We start from the raw sequence: 16539 nt of genomic DNA, 5'->3' as shown, positions 1-16539 counted from the left end.
TGATGCTCGGCAGGAAATAAAGGACAGAGAGTGTGGACTCTGAGAGTGTGGTCAATAATGTGGACTGAGAGTGAGAAGGAGAAGGAAGAGGGGAATAATGGCTGGGAAAAAGAGGAAGGGAGAGAAGGGAGAGTGGGAAGCACCAGAGAGACATTCCATAATGATCAATAAACCAATTGTTTCGAATAAAATGACCTTGCCTGGCATCTCAGGACACCCACCCCTCACTCTCGGCACTCCTTCTCTGCCATCTGTCCCACATCCCTCCTGGCGCACTCCACCCTCCCCATTCCAACATCCTTTGTCTCCCAGCAGATCTATAAACTCGCTCTCTCCTCCACGTTAACAAATAAAGTACTGTGCAAAAGTATTAGGCTCCGAGCTATATATATATATATCTGCCTAAGACTTTTGCATCATGCTCTACATACATTTACATGTTTAACAAATTTGCTGTGGTGTGCTGGTGTGACATGCAGCAAAAAACAACATTCAACAATTATAAAGAATAAAGAATTATATAAAAATTAAAATTAGTATTTAAAGTACATATATGGGGAAAAAAGTGCAAAAATACGTAATTAGAATGTAAACAGCATTATAAAGTATTTACAGTGCAGTGAAGAGATGGGGGTAATAGAGTGAGGGGGTTTCTTTCGTAGACTATGATCTGTGGCACACTGGCAGAGACTAAATCTTACAGACCCTTCATCAAGCAGCGTTAACAATTTAGTGATAGATCACTGATTATTGAGGGACATACGTAAATGTGGTTATATTATTATTTAAATTAAGTTCAGCTCAAAAATTAAACAGGCAGTATGTGGCCAGGAGATACAGATGATAAATATATTGTAGAGTCACTGTAGGGGAAGTATACTTCACCTGCCTTTTCAATACAGCCAGCTCAATGCGATTAGCGCTCGCTGTTGTGGCTTCTCTGTTCTACACAACCCATCATACTGACTCAAACATAGTGTCATTTCTGAACTCAAAATCACGGATGCAAGTCCAACATGCACAACATCTGAGGCTGACATTTCAATGCCGTTTTCAGGAAGTACTGCACTGTTAGAGATGTCACCTTTCCAAAGGAGATGCCATTTTCTCCAGAATTGTTTTTCACAGAACAATAATGGATCATTTGACTGAATTCTGAATAATACCTATCGCCCTCGCCCTCTCTCCATGCCTCTCATTCTGGCCCAGTACTCAATACTTAAACAAAAGGTCAAAGTCTGATCAATCAATTGTCTGTGGGAGCTTGCTGTGCACAAAATGCTAGCTGCATTTCCCACGTTACAACAGTGACTATACTTCAGAGCTTCTAAAGTAGGGGTTCCAAAACTTTTTATGCCATGGAGCCTTACTATTAATCGAGTGATCCATGGACCCCAGGTTGGGAAACTCTGTTCTAAAGGGATTTGGAACACTGTTGGGAGCACATCAGAATTCAAGGCCCTCCCTTCCCAATCATCAACCCTTAATAAATTGTCCTAGCTCATGATTGTCTGGGTGTTACATGCATCCAACTTAAAAATAGTAACCTCCCTTTTAAAGGACCATTGTTAACTCTAAAGGGATTTGGAACATCTGAACATTGGAAATACAATTATTTCCTTCCTATAGTGATATGATGAAGGAACACGAACCAATCCTCCTAGAGGGATCAGAAGTGGAGACAGAGCAATTTCAAGTTCCTGGGTGTCAAAAACTCTGAAGATCTAACCTGGTTAGGAGAGGAGAAGATGGCGCTCAACGCAGCTCGCAGCGGCCACTCCAGTGAATGATGTCTGTTAGTTGTCAAGTAGGGTGCCGTGCACAATCCTGATTTGATGGAGACAGACGTGAGAGCACGGAGGAACATCTGGTGAAACTTCTGAAATGCCTGCTTCGCTGCTGCTGCTACTGTGTGGTCCGAAATCTCCGGAGGGGAAGGCCCCAAGTCCTCGGCTTTGCTTGCTGTTTGGCGGCCGGGGCGGGGTCGAAGCACTCAGCAGAGGATGGTGCTCGGTGTCGAAGGGCTGGTCGGAGGCTCGAAGTTTTCAGACGGACTCAGAGTCCGCTGCAGTCGGGTGCTTCCAATGGTGCTGCATCGGCAAGTTTGTGGCGCTTGGAGGTTCATGGCAGGGAGAGTTTCTCCCTTCTATCGTCTGCGTAAGGTGATGGGTTATGGGGACTGAGACTTTTTTTTTACCATGCCCATGGTCTGCTCTTTATCAAATTACGGTATTGCTTTGCACTGTTGTAACTATATGTTATAATTATGTGGTTTTGTCAGTTTTAGTCTTGGTTTGTCCTGTGTTTCTTGTGATATCATTCTGGAGGAACATTGTACCATTTTTTAATGCATGCATTTCTAAATGACAATAAACGAGGACTGAGTGTCCTCATAATCTAATCTAATCCCAATTTATTGATGCAGTTATAAAGAAGGCAAGACAGCAGTTTATTTTCATTGGGAATTTGAGGTGGTTTGGTTTGTCATCTAAAACACCCAAAACCTTCTATAGATGTACCATGGACAGCACTCTGGCAGGCTGAATCACTGTCTGGTCTGGGGTGGGGCGACTGCACAGGATCAAAAGCAGCTAGAGATTTGCACCCTAGCAATATGAGTGCCTTAAGATTTTTGCACAGTAGGTAGTGTTGAGATGTTTCCACGAATGAGAGAATCTCAAATGAGCACAAACAATTTAAAAATTAGGGGGCAGTCACTGAAAGTGGAGGTGCGCAGAACTTTCTTGCAGAGGGTTGTGAATCTCTGGAATTCTCTCCTCCATAGGATTGTGAAGGCTAAATCATTTTGGGATACTTAAAAGAGGAAATAGATAAACTTTTGGCTGATCGTGGATTTAAGGACTATGAGGAACAAAGACCAGCATACATCACTTGGAATGATGAGGTAGGCTTCTATTTCCTCCATCTTTCTAAATTATTTTATTATTTTCCTAAGCATTCTTGCCATCACGGCAGTGAAAATGGGTTTTAGAAGTTGATCCATTGGACCTATTCTCCAGGGCATTAAGTAGGACTTAGAAGTTTACAAAGGAAGAAAACAAATTATTTTTTTCCATTTCCATCAAAAGTTGCTCATTACACTACACTCAATTAGGCAGAAATGCATTTTAAGCAGAAATCCTACTTAAAGCAGATGGTGAGTGATTATAATATAATGCAATCCAGTGCAGCAAAAATCAAAAAGCATTAAGCATTGTTTCTGCTTTAAAGAATGGGTAATATTTCTGGCAATTTCCCAAATACCAAAACATCACTACAATATATGCAAATAAATCAATTTACCTGAACCTGACATCTACAGCTGCTGAAATTTAGCATATTTATAATTTTTTTTTTTAACATTTGCCAGTGTATGCAATTTTCTCCTGTGTTCAATTCAAAGATTTAAAGATTCAAAGTACATTTATTTTCAAAGAATGATAATTAATAGTTATTATTAATAAACCTTGAGATTTGTCTACTTGCAGGCAGCCACAAAGCAAGAAACCCAAAAGAACCCATTTAAAAAAAATAAAGACCAACACCCAATGCGCAGAGAAAGAGAAAAACACAAATCATGCAAACAACAAAAGCAAGCACAGCATTCTGAACCAAACTGAGTCCCTAGATCAGAATCCCTGGAGCAGCCCAGAGTAGGCCCAAAGCCTCGGTCTCTCTCCATCATATCAGCAGGGCAAATCACCATGAAGCTTATAGACATGAAGCACAGCAGCTGGGACAGTCTCACAACCTTAGCGCCTCGGAGAGAGGAGTGAACGTCGTGGGAGAGCAAGCAAAATCAGCCCAACTCTCTCCTCTCCGACACCCTACCTTACCAGTCCATCTGGGCCGGCGTTCAAATTGTCCAAACAGCAGGTCATGCCCCGCATTAGGATAGTTTGCATTTTCAGCTGCTCTTGTGCTGCATGTCTCTGCTGGACTTCAAACAGAGAAAACGCAGTTGCATATTGCAAAGAGCAGGCAGAATTAAACGGAAGAGGGAAGCAGGAAACAGAGCTGAATCAAATGAAACATACCAGGGCATATTTAGTTGAATGGAAGATAGAGAAATAACAGACAAGCAGTACAGCCCAAGCCAATCCACTCCCACCATCCATCTCCATGCACAACAACAGATGGCTCAATGAGATGGAATGGATTCACTTTAGACATAGTAATGTGTCTGCCACAGCTGAGAACTGAACCTAGGTAATCAGCAATGAACCTCATAAGGATTGCATGAAAACATCCCTCCCTCTTCAGGGAGTAGTCAATACTTGGCAGTTGCTACCACATAGGTTTTTCGTCCAGTTTAAAAGGAAGCAAGGTCATCAATGGGCAGAGATAAGAACGTAAGCCATGTTAATGGAGTTGGTTGGGAAGGGATCAAGACAGTCTTGTGTAGAGCATAGTCCCTGGCATGTGCCCCAGATGCCAAATTATGTGATTTTATGATATACTGGGATAATCCTGCATTCATAATTGCTGGTTGCAACGTTACACCTGCTGTGGAAGCAATAGGAAAGTCCCATCATCATATTCTATAACAAATTGTAAATTACTTTACAAGAAGCAGAGATGTTGTGTGAACCTGCTCAAGGTGGAGTGTCTGTTTCCGAATCCCAGTCCAAATCTGGGTCCACTGGAGGCGGATGAATACGGACAGTCTTGGGGTTAGACAACTGTGGCGGGAAGGAGGGAGACACGAGAGCTTGTTCTGCTGTTGTTGTTCTGTTGCTTGTTGTGTTCTGTGTTATTCTGACTAGCATTGTGGGTGTGCTATGTTGCTGCTGGAATGTGTGGCGACACTCGCAGGCTTCCCTCAGCGCATCCTTTAATGTGTTGGTTGTTCACACAAATGATGCTATTCCAGTTCATTGGGCCATCTGTCGCTGTGCAGGAGATGGATGGTAGGAGTGGATTGGCTTGGGCTGTATTGATTGCCTGTTATTTCTCTATCTTCCATTCAACTAAATATGCCCTCATTTGTTTCAATTGATGCTGATGTCAGCAGTTAGCTCCATTTCCTGTACACGATCAACTTGAATCTTGATAGCCATACAGCTACAGTCAGCAGTCACCCAGTAACCTACCTAATCCAATTCATCCCATTTCATCTTCATGAAGTGATAGAATTTATGCACCAGAGTTCTCTCATACCGTCTTAATTGTATTAAGCAGAGCCTTTAATATCGATAAAGGCTTATATAAAAATGCTGAATGTGAGCAAAAGAACGCAGGCATATGGTTGTAACTGGCAGAGGAGGCTACCACATGATCACATGCAAACTTGTTATCCTGAAAGCCCTTTGTTCGACACTTGGATTTCAAGGATTCCTTCTGCCAGTTTTTAAGCCCATGGTGTGAAACCCACAAGAATTCACTGAGTATTTTCCCTGCTTTTTCAATTTTCCCTGACAAAGTTAAACTTCCATTCAGAGATCGGCCACCTTAACTCTTCACTTTCCTCAAGATTTTTAAAACACCATTTTGGGCACCAAATAGATCAACCTATAATATTTGTAAAATACAATGATGCAATCAAGTATAGCTTCTACCCTGCTGTTATCAAACTCCTGAATAGACCTCTGGTATGATCAAATGGACTCTCGGCCACAGAATCTACCTTGTTATGATTTTGCATTTTATCATTTGCCTGCACTGTATTTTTTGGTACTGTTGTGTATTTAATACTTCAGTGATATTTGAGTAATCGTGCAAAAACATTGTTTGATCATTCTTGTTTGTTAAATGATTTGTTACGAGTTATATGTAATAGTACATGAATGGCATACATCATCATATCATCATGCCACAGGTCATATGTGCAAGCATTGCTTTAAGTAAAGAAGAAATGAGAGACAATGTTCCCAACTCTGTTCTTTTTTTGGCTTTTTTTTTTGGTTTTGGTTTTGGAGTTAGTAAACATAACAGTGGTGCAAGTAAGTTTTAAATGAACCCAAGATGACCACCTACCTGTTGAAGTGCAGCAAGATGTTGAAGTTTTAAAAAAGCGCAGCACATGGTTTCTTTGGAAAAGGACACAGTCAAGATCAAAAAGAAAAGATAGAAAATAGACAAATTCATGGGTTCATAGACAAGAGTACTAGGTAATAATAATAATAATAATAAATAAATAGTAGAAATGGCTGGCTATGTCAGAAAGATAGACACATTTGATTACACAATAGATAACTGGCTGATGTATACTGAGTAAATTGAACAGTATTTTGAAGCAAACAGTCAATAGCAAATGCTAGTTTTGCTGCGTGCATTGGGTTTAAAAGCATACAGTTTGCTTAGAAGTTTAACTGCCCAAAAGTGAACCGCAAATTAATTAAAACGGAATTGGACAATGGCTCGGGTCTTTCAGTCATTCCACAAAATGAGCTAGAACAGCATTTTGAAGGTACTGAACTGAAGCCTGCAGATATCCAGCCAAGAACTTATACTGGACAGAAGATAACTTCTTGTGGGGATGACATTTGTAACAGTGAAATACAGCAATCTACAAGCTACATTGGACTTCTATGTGGTAAAAACAGCAGGACCAGCATTGTGGGGTTGTGATCGGCTGAGACAACTACAGCCTGATTGAAAATCCATCTACCATTAGCATGCCACATCCACTGCAATAGAATCAAATGAAAGTGAATTAAGAAAGGTACTGGATGATGCCACAGCAGTGTTCAAGAATGCCATTGGAAGACTCAAACAGATCAAGAGTAAAATGGTGTTAAATGAAAATGCCACACCCAAATTTTGCAAAGCCCATCAGGTATACCATCTGTGATAAAGTATCCAGTGAGCTAGATCACATGGAAGCTGAAAGAATTCTTTCCAACATTGTGTGGAGCCCACAGGCAATGCTAGTAGTCCCAGTAGCCAAGAAGAATGAGTCTGTGGTGATCTTAAAGTCACTATGAACCCAGTACTGAAAGTAGATTGATAACCTTTGCCCAGGGAATAGGATATCTTTGCATACATTTCTGGAGGGAAACGTTTCAGCAAGGTAGACTTAGTTGATGTTTACCTATAGATGGAAATGGAAGAGGAGTCTTTCTCACCATAAACACTCACAAGCAGCCTTATCACTATAATAGGCTTATTTTCCAAGTAATACCTGCACGTGCACTCTGAAAGAAAGCTGGACCAGGAACCGCAAGCTGCCCAGGCAATCAATATTACCTTTGTTACATTACCAGTGAGGATGATAAGGAACATCTCAAATCTCTAGACACTATTAAAAAGATTAGAAGATTATGAGCTCAGAGTACATTGCAACAAGTGTGAATTCCCTAAACCTAGCATCACTTACTGTGGTCACACTATTGACACGTAAGGATTACACAAGTGTGCTGAGAAAATTCAAAAATTGGTGGATGCCCCAAGGTCAAAAGACATGCCATAGTTGCAGTCCATTTTAAGATTTGTCAACTACCAAAATGGGTTCCTATCAAACTTGGCTATTGTGCTCCACCCTTTGAACCCATTACCACAGATAAGAAAAAAATGGCAATCCGGATGTCAGCAAGTCCAGAAGAAATGAGTCCAGAGTTGCCAAAACCACTCCCTGTAGTCCCAGAGTCAACTCCTACACTCACCACGGAGGAGGACTCAAAGCTTGAGAATGTTTCACAGCCACCCATCTCACCAAACAGAGTTACCCTCTACACGCTCCCGGCCCTGTCGAGAAAGATGTTATCCCACAAGAGTAATACATTCTCCATAGTGATCCAACTTTTGAGCATGAAAGAAACAAACAGTTTACAATGCTGTGGATGCATATATAGTAGTTGTATTATATAGTATACCGTATATGTGTATACAAGTTAAGATGCATTCTATATTGAATTGAAGTTTATACCCAAGCAATGAGGAGCATTGTGTATTTAATATTTAAGTAATGTTGTAAATATATTGCTTGATTAAACATTCTCATTTGTTTAAATAATTCATTACGGGTTTTATGTAAAAGTACGTGAATGGCATACGTGATCACACCACCACATCATTTACTGGCATAATTTACATATTACTATTTACTATTTATGGTTTTACTACTATTTATTATTTATGGTGCAACTGTAACGAAAACCAATTTCCCCCGGGATCAATAAAGAATGACTATGACTACGACTATGACTATGTGCATACCTCACTTAAAGACGAAACTAGACAAGTTATTACTGTCTGTGTTTTTGCTTTTAATTAGTTTTGTTTTGAAATTATGAAACATAACAGGTACATTTTTAAATTATTCAGCATTGTTATTGTTTTACCTTAATCTAGCTCAATACACCATGTAATGAATTAATCTGTATAAACAGTACGCAAGAAAAACTTGGGACTATGCATTCAATACTCAGTGTGGTACCCCCCATTAGTATTGCCCTCTATGGATGAGACAGTCCAGTGAAACAAAGCAGTAACATTTATTGTCCCTTAAAGAGAGTAAGTAATGATTTCTCAAGGCAAGGATATTCCAAGAGTCATAATATTGTTTTAATAACCTCCTCTTGGGTAAAATAATGCCTATTTGTGCACCAAAAAGATATAATCTCAGTTTCTATGCATGTGCCTGGTTTGTAATTTTATGGACAATTAGACTTCATTGACAGAAGGTGTTACGTCGATCACAACTTCACTTGTAATGTTAAAGTTCATATATTGCTTTAGAAGTGTTGGCGCGTGGCCAAGTGGTTAATGCATCGGTCTAGTGATCTGAAGGGCGCTAGTTCGAGCCTCAGCTGAGGCAGCATGTTGTGTCCTTGAGCAAGGCACTTAACCACACATTGCTCTGCGACGACACCGGTGCCAAGCTGTATCGGCCCTAGTGCCCTTCCCTTGGACAACATCGGTGGCGTGGAGAGGGGAGACTTGCAGCATGGGCAACTGCCGGTCTTCCATACAACCTTGCCCAGGCCTGCGCCCTGGAAACCTTCCAAGGAAACCATCCATGGTCTCATGAGACTAACGGATGCCTATATATGTGACAATGCATCCACAGTGAAGCTCTGCTTGGAATTCCTGTGCTGAACCGGCGAAAAGAATCACTGCAGAAGTTGAGATCGGAAACAAAAATGCAGTCAAACAGTATCTGTGGATCAGAAAATGTTTCAGGTCAACAACCCTTCCTGCAAAGAGAGCAGGAAGAAGAGATCACAGTTCATTTTACTCTGCTGTCTATAAGGAGCTTGCCTGTTCACCCCATGATCACGTGTGTTTCCTTCAGATGTCCCACATTCCAAAGATGTACAAGTCAGGGTTAGTAAGATGTGGACATGCCAGAAGCACGGTGACATTGCAGCTTGCCACTCAGCACATCCTCAGACTGTGTTGGTTATTGATACAAACAACACACTACACTGTGTTTCAATGTACACATGAAAAATAACGTTATTCTCTTTCCTTCTTTCATCCTTACCTTGCTCCAATGTAATCTCTTGAGTACTTCTCAGATATAGTCAGAGTCACAGAGCACAACAGTGCATCACATCCAAACTTTCTGTGCATCGACACTAATCCCATTTATCCGCATCAGGACCATATCCTTGACCATCTAAAAGCCTCTTGAACACAGTTATCGCATTTGATTTCACCACCACCTCTGCAAGCCCATTCCAAATATCAACCACACTGTTTGGAAAAAAAAAACTACCCTTCAGATCCCCTTTAAAATTCCTTCCTCTCACCTTAACCTTTGCTCTCTTGTTTTTGATCCCCCTACCATTGGGACATCAGAAAGTATTCTTCCTCTCTGCTTGTGGCAATCAATAGATGACCTTGGTTACACAAGCAATGATCCTCTCTTTGCAAGGTATTAACCACTGTAGGTGGAAAATATCGAGCGAAGACTTGACTCCATAGGACAACTCTATGTGTGTGTGTGTGTGTGTGTGTGTGTGTGTGTGTGTGTGGATGGTTGGGCACTATTGACTTTCAATGTACTGTATGTCAGCATGAGGGAGGTTCAGCTTTGCAAATACAGTGCAGCCTCAGTGTAATTTATCTAACTGCATCGCAGGTTTGGATATACAACAGGAATTAATATGTCACCCCAGATGGATATTCACTGTAAGGTGTGTACGTGTATACATCTTTTGCTACTAGCGCACAAAGGAATTTAAACTGCGCACAAGAGGTGGTCACCCTCTCCCTCGTTGGCAAGTATATTTCACGATCGTACACAATCACATTTCCTTTTCTGGTTTCTGCTGCGGACGTTGTTGACAACATGGGGTTTGCAATGTTTTGTCTGCAGATTGTAGAACTGGCTTACTTATACTGTTTTCATTGAATAAATTATTATTTAATTTTAGTACACATTTCTTATTGTAATTTATGGTATATTTCATGTATAGCATTGACTGTACCGTTGCCACAAAGCAACAAATTTTATGACATATCGGTGCTGGTGATAATAAACAGAATTCTGATTGCCTGAATCAACTTCCAATCTACATACTCTATTCCACTGTAGAGTCCTAGAGAAGTACAGCACAGAAACAGGCCCTTTGGCCCATCTAGTCCATGCCAAAACTATTTAAACTACCTAATCCCGTCGACCTGCACCGGGACCATAGCCCTCCATTTTCCTCCTATCCACGTTCCTTTCCAAACTTCTCTTGATCATTGAAATCAAGCTCGCTTGCACCATTTGCACGAGCAGCTTGTCCCATGACCCTCTGACTGAAGAAGTTTCCTCTCACGCTCCCCTTAAACTTCTCACTTTTCACCCTTAACCCATGGTTTCCCACTGGTTTTCCACCCAACCTCAGTGGAAAAGGCCTGCTTGCATTTATCTCATCTATACCCCTCATAATCTCAAATTCTCACTTGAATTGCTTTTGTTGCTTTCCTTGGCTCTGCAGTCTATCAAAATGTGACCTTTTTGGCAGCGAGAAAAAAAACACTTGGTTATTGTAAACTGGCAAAGCTGTGACTATCAACACACACAAAATGCTGGAGGAGCTCAGCAGACCAGGCAGCACCTACTGAAAAGAATACAGTCAACATTTCGGGCCGAGAGCCTTCAGCAGGACTGTTGTTAAAATGATGAGGAATCGGAGTTAAAAGGTAGGGGAAGGGGAGGGAGAAACACAAGGTGACAGGTGAAACTGGGAGAGGGAGGGGTGAAGTAAAGAGCTGGGATGTTGATTGGTGAAAGAGATACAGGGCTGGGGAAGAGGGAATCTAATAGGAAAGGACAGAAGGCCATGAAGGAAAGTAAGACAGGGAGGAACACCAGAGGGAGGTGATGGGCAGTCAAGGATAGGTGAGAAAGGGAAAAGGGGTTGGAAAGTGATGGAGGTGGGGAGCCATGACTGGAAGTTTGAGAAATCGAAGTTCATGCAATCAGGTTGGAGGCTACCCAGAAGGAAAACAAGGTGTTGCTCCTCCGACTCAAGTGTGGCCTCATCGTAACAGTAGAGGAGGCCATGGGTAGTAGAGGAGGTCAAGCATCTTGTGTGTCTCGCTTGGATTTCAGCATCTGCAGATTTTCTCTTGTTTGACACTCTGACTATGTAATGTTAGCAACCAACAGAACTGGTCTCACCATTAAACATCTATTTTCTAGCCTTAGACTATGGTATAGTGTTCTGTGTGGACTGCAGCTCCACCTTTCAATTGTGGCAGATGACACTCTCTAGCATTCCTACATACTATTTCTATTGACACAGCAATATGACATTCATGTTCAAATAGCAGATTTTGTGTGGTCTGTGACTTAATTAGCTCAATGCCAGTCTCTCTCTCTCTCTCTCTCTCACACACACACACACACACACACACACACACACACACACACACACACACACACACACGTCCTGACTACAAAAGGCACTAAAATTGCAATGCAAGGATGAGTTCTCCAAAGTTCAAAGTAAATTTCTTATCAAAGTACATATATGTCCCCTAATACCACTCAGATTCATTTTCTTACGAGCATTCACAGTAGATAGAAAGAAACACAATGGAATTTCTGAAAAATTGCAAAGATGGACAAACAACCAATGCTCAAAAGACTGCAAATTGTGCAAATACAGAGAAGAAAAATAACAATCAATAAGTAATTAAGTTATGAGAAATGATTTGCAGAGTTTTTGAAACTGAGCCCATAGGTTGTGGAATCAGTTCAGTGTTGCGTTGAATGAAGTTATCCATTCTGGTTCAAGAGCCTGATGGTTGAGGGATAATAACTGTTCAGGAACCTAATGGTATGGGGCCAAGGCACCTATACTTCCTTCTTGATGGCAGCAACAAGAAGACATCTTGACCTGGATAGTGAGTGTCCTTGAAGATGGATGCATGCTTTCCTATGAGCGTGCTCCTTGTAAATATGCTCAATCCGGTGGGGGGTGTGGAGGGTGGAGGGCTGAGGGCTTTCCCTGCAATGGACTGGCTATATCCACTACATTTTGCAGGCTCTTCTGTTCAAAGACACTGATGTTTTCATACCAGGCCGTGATGCAACCAGTTGGTATGTCCTCCACTGTGCATCTCCAGAAATTTGTCGAAGTATCAGATGTCATGCCAAATCTTCGCAAACTTCTAGGAAAGTAGAAACGCTGCTCTACCTTCTTTGTAATGGCAGTTAGGTGCTGAACCCAGAACGGGTCCTCTGAAATGAAACAAACTCACTTAAAGTCTATTTCCCTTCTGGCTCGTTCACAGCTTGCAGCTAAATCTGATAATTTCAGATTACACCTCTGGCACATCAAGACATCTTTTGTCTTGTGTGGCACAGAATCAGAATCGGGTTTATTATCACCGACAGACATCGTGAAAGTTGTGTCTTAGCAGCAGCAGTACAGTGCAAGTCATAGGAATTACTACAAGTTACAGAAAATACGTAATGCGAAAAATGAATAATAGAGTAGTTCTCATGGACCATTCAAAAATCTGATGGCAGAGGGGAAGAAGGGACTCCATATAAACCATTGGGTGTATGTGTTCAGGCTTTTTCACATCCTTCCTGATGGTTGTAAAACAAAGAGGGCGCCTCCTGGATGGTGAAGGTCATCTTCTTGAGATGGTGCTTGTTGAAGATGTCCTCAATGGTGAGAAGGAGCTGTGACGGAACTGGCTGAACCTACAGACCTCCCAAGCCCCTGGCCATCCCGTGCATTGGTGGATCCATACTAGGCTGTTATGCAACCAGATAGAATGCTTCAACATTGTCACATGCTTCTGGCCCATCTCTACCGGGAATAATGTTTGTATTTGCTGATGTGTCATATTCCTTTTGGCTCTCATTTCTAACTCTTCTTGAACACGCCCACTTGCTGATGTAGGAACTGGATCCTCATACCTTTCCAACATTTCTCTCGGTTCCACCTTCTCACAGCTAACACCAGGCCAACAGTACAGAAACCTGAAGTCCCACATGACGAGGTCCACTAATAGTTACTTCCCTTCAACCAATGTTTTCTTGAACAATGGCACAACCCTAATCGCTGCAGATTAGCAATACCTTGATCACAGTGACCACTTTGCACTTATTTTTTTTTGTCCTGGTTGTATTATTCCGTGTAAGAGGTGTGTAAGCATCCTTGTGAATGCTGCCTATCTGATGCTACGTGCCTGTGATGCTGCTGCAAGGAAGTTTTTCATTGCACTTGTGCATACATATAACATTGCTTATGAAAATAAACTTGACTTTGACTTGGAGAAAACTGTTTTTGTACTGCTGCTAGGGAGCAACAATATGTTTAAACTGTGAAAGCCAGACAGGGTGAAGACCTAGACCCCGGCCACACTGGTTTTCTAAACCTCTCACTCCTCATGCCACACCAGGGAGCTGTCAGGCAGATGAGATTTTATGCTAACTTGTACATTCTCCCCGTGGCCAAATGGGCTTCCCTTGGGCGCTCCGGTTTCCTCCCATATTCCAAAGTGTCAGGGTCAGGACTAGTGAGTCGTGGGTCTGCTACATAGGGGTTAAAAACATGGCGACAGTTGCGGGCTGACCAGCACAACCGTTGCAGATTTGACGCAAATGGCGCATCTTACTGTCTGCTTTGATGTAATGTGGTAAACAAAGGTAATCTTAAAATATTTATCTTTAATGATCACAGGGAAACATTGCCAAAAAAAAAGCCAGGCTCATCTGAAATTTGCCTAGTAGGTGTCATTGTTCTTCAGTCTTGCAGTAATTCTCTGGGACTAACATGTCCTCACACAAGTATTAAGGTAAGTATGTACACACAAGAAGCAATAGGTTTAACCTTTCAAATAAACTGGTATCTCCATGGAATCTCCAAACCCCTGCTGTAGACTATGCATTCAATTCTGAGTCATTGCTACATTGCTTGAAAGCAAGTGCACCATGCCATCTTTCAACAGGATTACGATGCAAATACTTAGTGAACCATACATATTTATGTTTGTGGGCGTCAAAGTAATGCTGCTGCTCTCAACTCCAGTGATGCAGGTTCAACCCAGCATCGGGAATGTCCAAGTTTTCCATTCAGCTGCGTGGGTTTTATCTGGATGCTCCATTTTCCGGCCACAGCCAAAGATATTCCAATCGCGGGATTAACTGGCCACTGTAAATTGTCAGTGGGTGGCAGGGTAGAGATACATCTCTACCAAAGGAGGCGTAGGTCACCCTTGGGCAAGGTGTAGCACCTGCTTAGCGAACTGCAACCCACCCCCGCTGCCCAATCAGAATCACGTGAAGCCATGTGATCAGGTGGCGACTGGCCGCGTGAGCAGCTGTTGCAGATCACAAGTCCTGGTTATGGGACCACTGACGCCAGGCGGACAATCTCTGAAGCGTATTGATATTGGCTGGGGTCACCCGTCCTGTAAAGACACTGCCCAGAAGGCAGCAATGGTAAAACACTTCTGTAGAAAAATGAGACCATGGTAGCCGATGTCATAGGACACAGCACATAATGATGATGATAATGATGAAATTATCACTAGTGTGTAAGTGGATGATAGAATCTGGTGGGTTGATGAGAATGTGGTGGGGGAAGGTGGAAGAGAATAAAATAAATAGGATTAGTGCTTGATGGACGTTGGCCAAAAGATTGCATCTGTACTCTACAAATCTATTACACACTATATTTACTGTAAGTGCTTTGCTAATTTATTTTGGAAAAGGCTTTCTGAACTAATATAAAATTAAACCAGCCTGCTTCCCATAATATGCAAGTTTATAATTTGTCATTGGTCGTGAATCTTGCCTTGCCTTGTCTGTTCCCAGACCTCAGGGACCTTAGAATGTTTGCTGATTTTGCTAACAGCCAGTGGTGTACACATGGATCTGTTGAAACAACAAACAAGGACCTGTATGCCCTCTCAGGTAGATCAATAGAACGATTTTGAAGATGTGCAATATTTAGTCCTTAACCAATGCGGCTGAAGAATAAATTATTCGGTGTGGAGATGCAACATCACTGTGCACCGATCAACTGTCTTATTAGGCTAGAAGAGGGAGATCCAGAGGTCAGAAAGATGCTTTGTAACAACTTCTGAAGTTCAGTTCAACAGATCTGTATGGCATGAACTTCAAAAACTGATACCATACAATGAAACCATGGTGTGCATTTAGAGTGGTAACTTGGATTTCTGGACAGTTTCCTCTTATTGACTTAGGGACTGGTTAATATAAATTTGCTGCAGGAATAAAGAAAGATAGCTTGAACTAAAATCAATGAACAGAGAGAAACTGCAAACAAATCTGGCTTGCTTGCTTGCTTTTTTGTTGTATAAATGCCAGCTTTTAAATTGTTAGGAATACCACACCCCATGCCAGGAAAGAGCTCAGTCTCGTTTCCAGAATAAATACAAGACATTCTGCAATTACTGGCATAACACTGAATGAAGAGCAATCAGCTCAAATGGAAGCAATAGGAAACCTGCTTAAGACATAGGAGCAGAATTAGGCCATTCAGCCCATCGAGTCTGCTCCACCATTCCAAAATGGCTGATTTATGATCCCTCTCAACGCCATTCTTCTGCCTTCACCCTGTAACCTCTGAAACCGTTACTAATCAAGGACCCATCAACCTCTGTTTTTAAATATACCCAATGGTTTGGCCTCCACAGCCATCTATGGCAATGAATTCCACAGATTCACCACCCTCTGGCTATAGAAGTTCCTCCTCAACTCTGGTCTAAAGGGACTCCCTTGTATTTCTAAACACAAGTTACTCTGTAGATGCTGGGGTCAAAGCAACACACACAACACGCTGGAGGAAATCAGGAGGTCAGGCTGACAAAGGGTCTCGGCCTGAAACGTTGACTGTTCATTTCCACAGATGCTGCCCAACCTGCTGAGTTCCTCCAGCGAGTTGTCCCTTGTATTCAAAAGTTGTGCCCTCTGATCAAGACTCTAAAATAGGAAACATCCTCTCTATGTTCACTCTATCTTGGCCTGTCAATATTCAATAGGCTTCAATGAGATCCCCATCACTCTTCTGAACTCCAGCAAGTACAGGCCCAGATCTATCAAGCACTCCTCATGTTAACTCCTCCTTTCCCAGCTGCCTGACCTGCTGAGTTCCTCCAGCATTTTCTGCCTTT

At 41.9% G+C, this 16539-nt stretch overlaps 1 protein-coding gene across 5 annotated transcripts in view; it reads right to left on the bottom strand.

The window, feature by feature from the left end:
* LOC140201841 (netrin receptor UNC5D-like) overlaps positions 1 to 16539 on the bottom strand; it is a 903393-nt gene that overhangs the window by 832847 nt on the left and 54007 nt on the right. The gene's annotated exons all lie outside the window — the stretch shown is intronic.

This window comes from Mobula birostris, chromosome 8 (genome assembly GCF_030028105.1).
Source record: "Mobula birostris isolate sMobBir1 chromosome 8, sMobBir1.hap1, whole genome shotgun sequence".
Taxonomy (NCBI): Eukaryota; Metazoa; Chordata; class Chondrichthyes; order Myliobatiformes; family Myliobatidae; genus Mobula; species Mobula birostris.
Note: the sequence above shows the minus strand (reverse complement) of the source record. Positions and strands in the feature narration are given on the sequence as shown.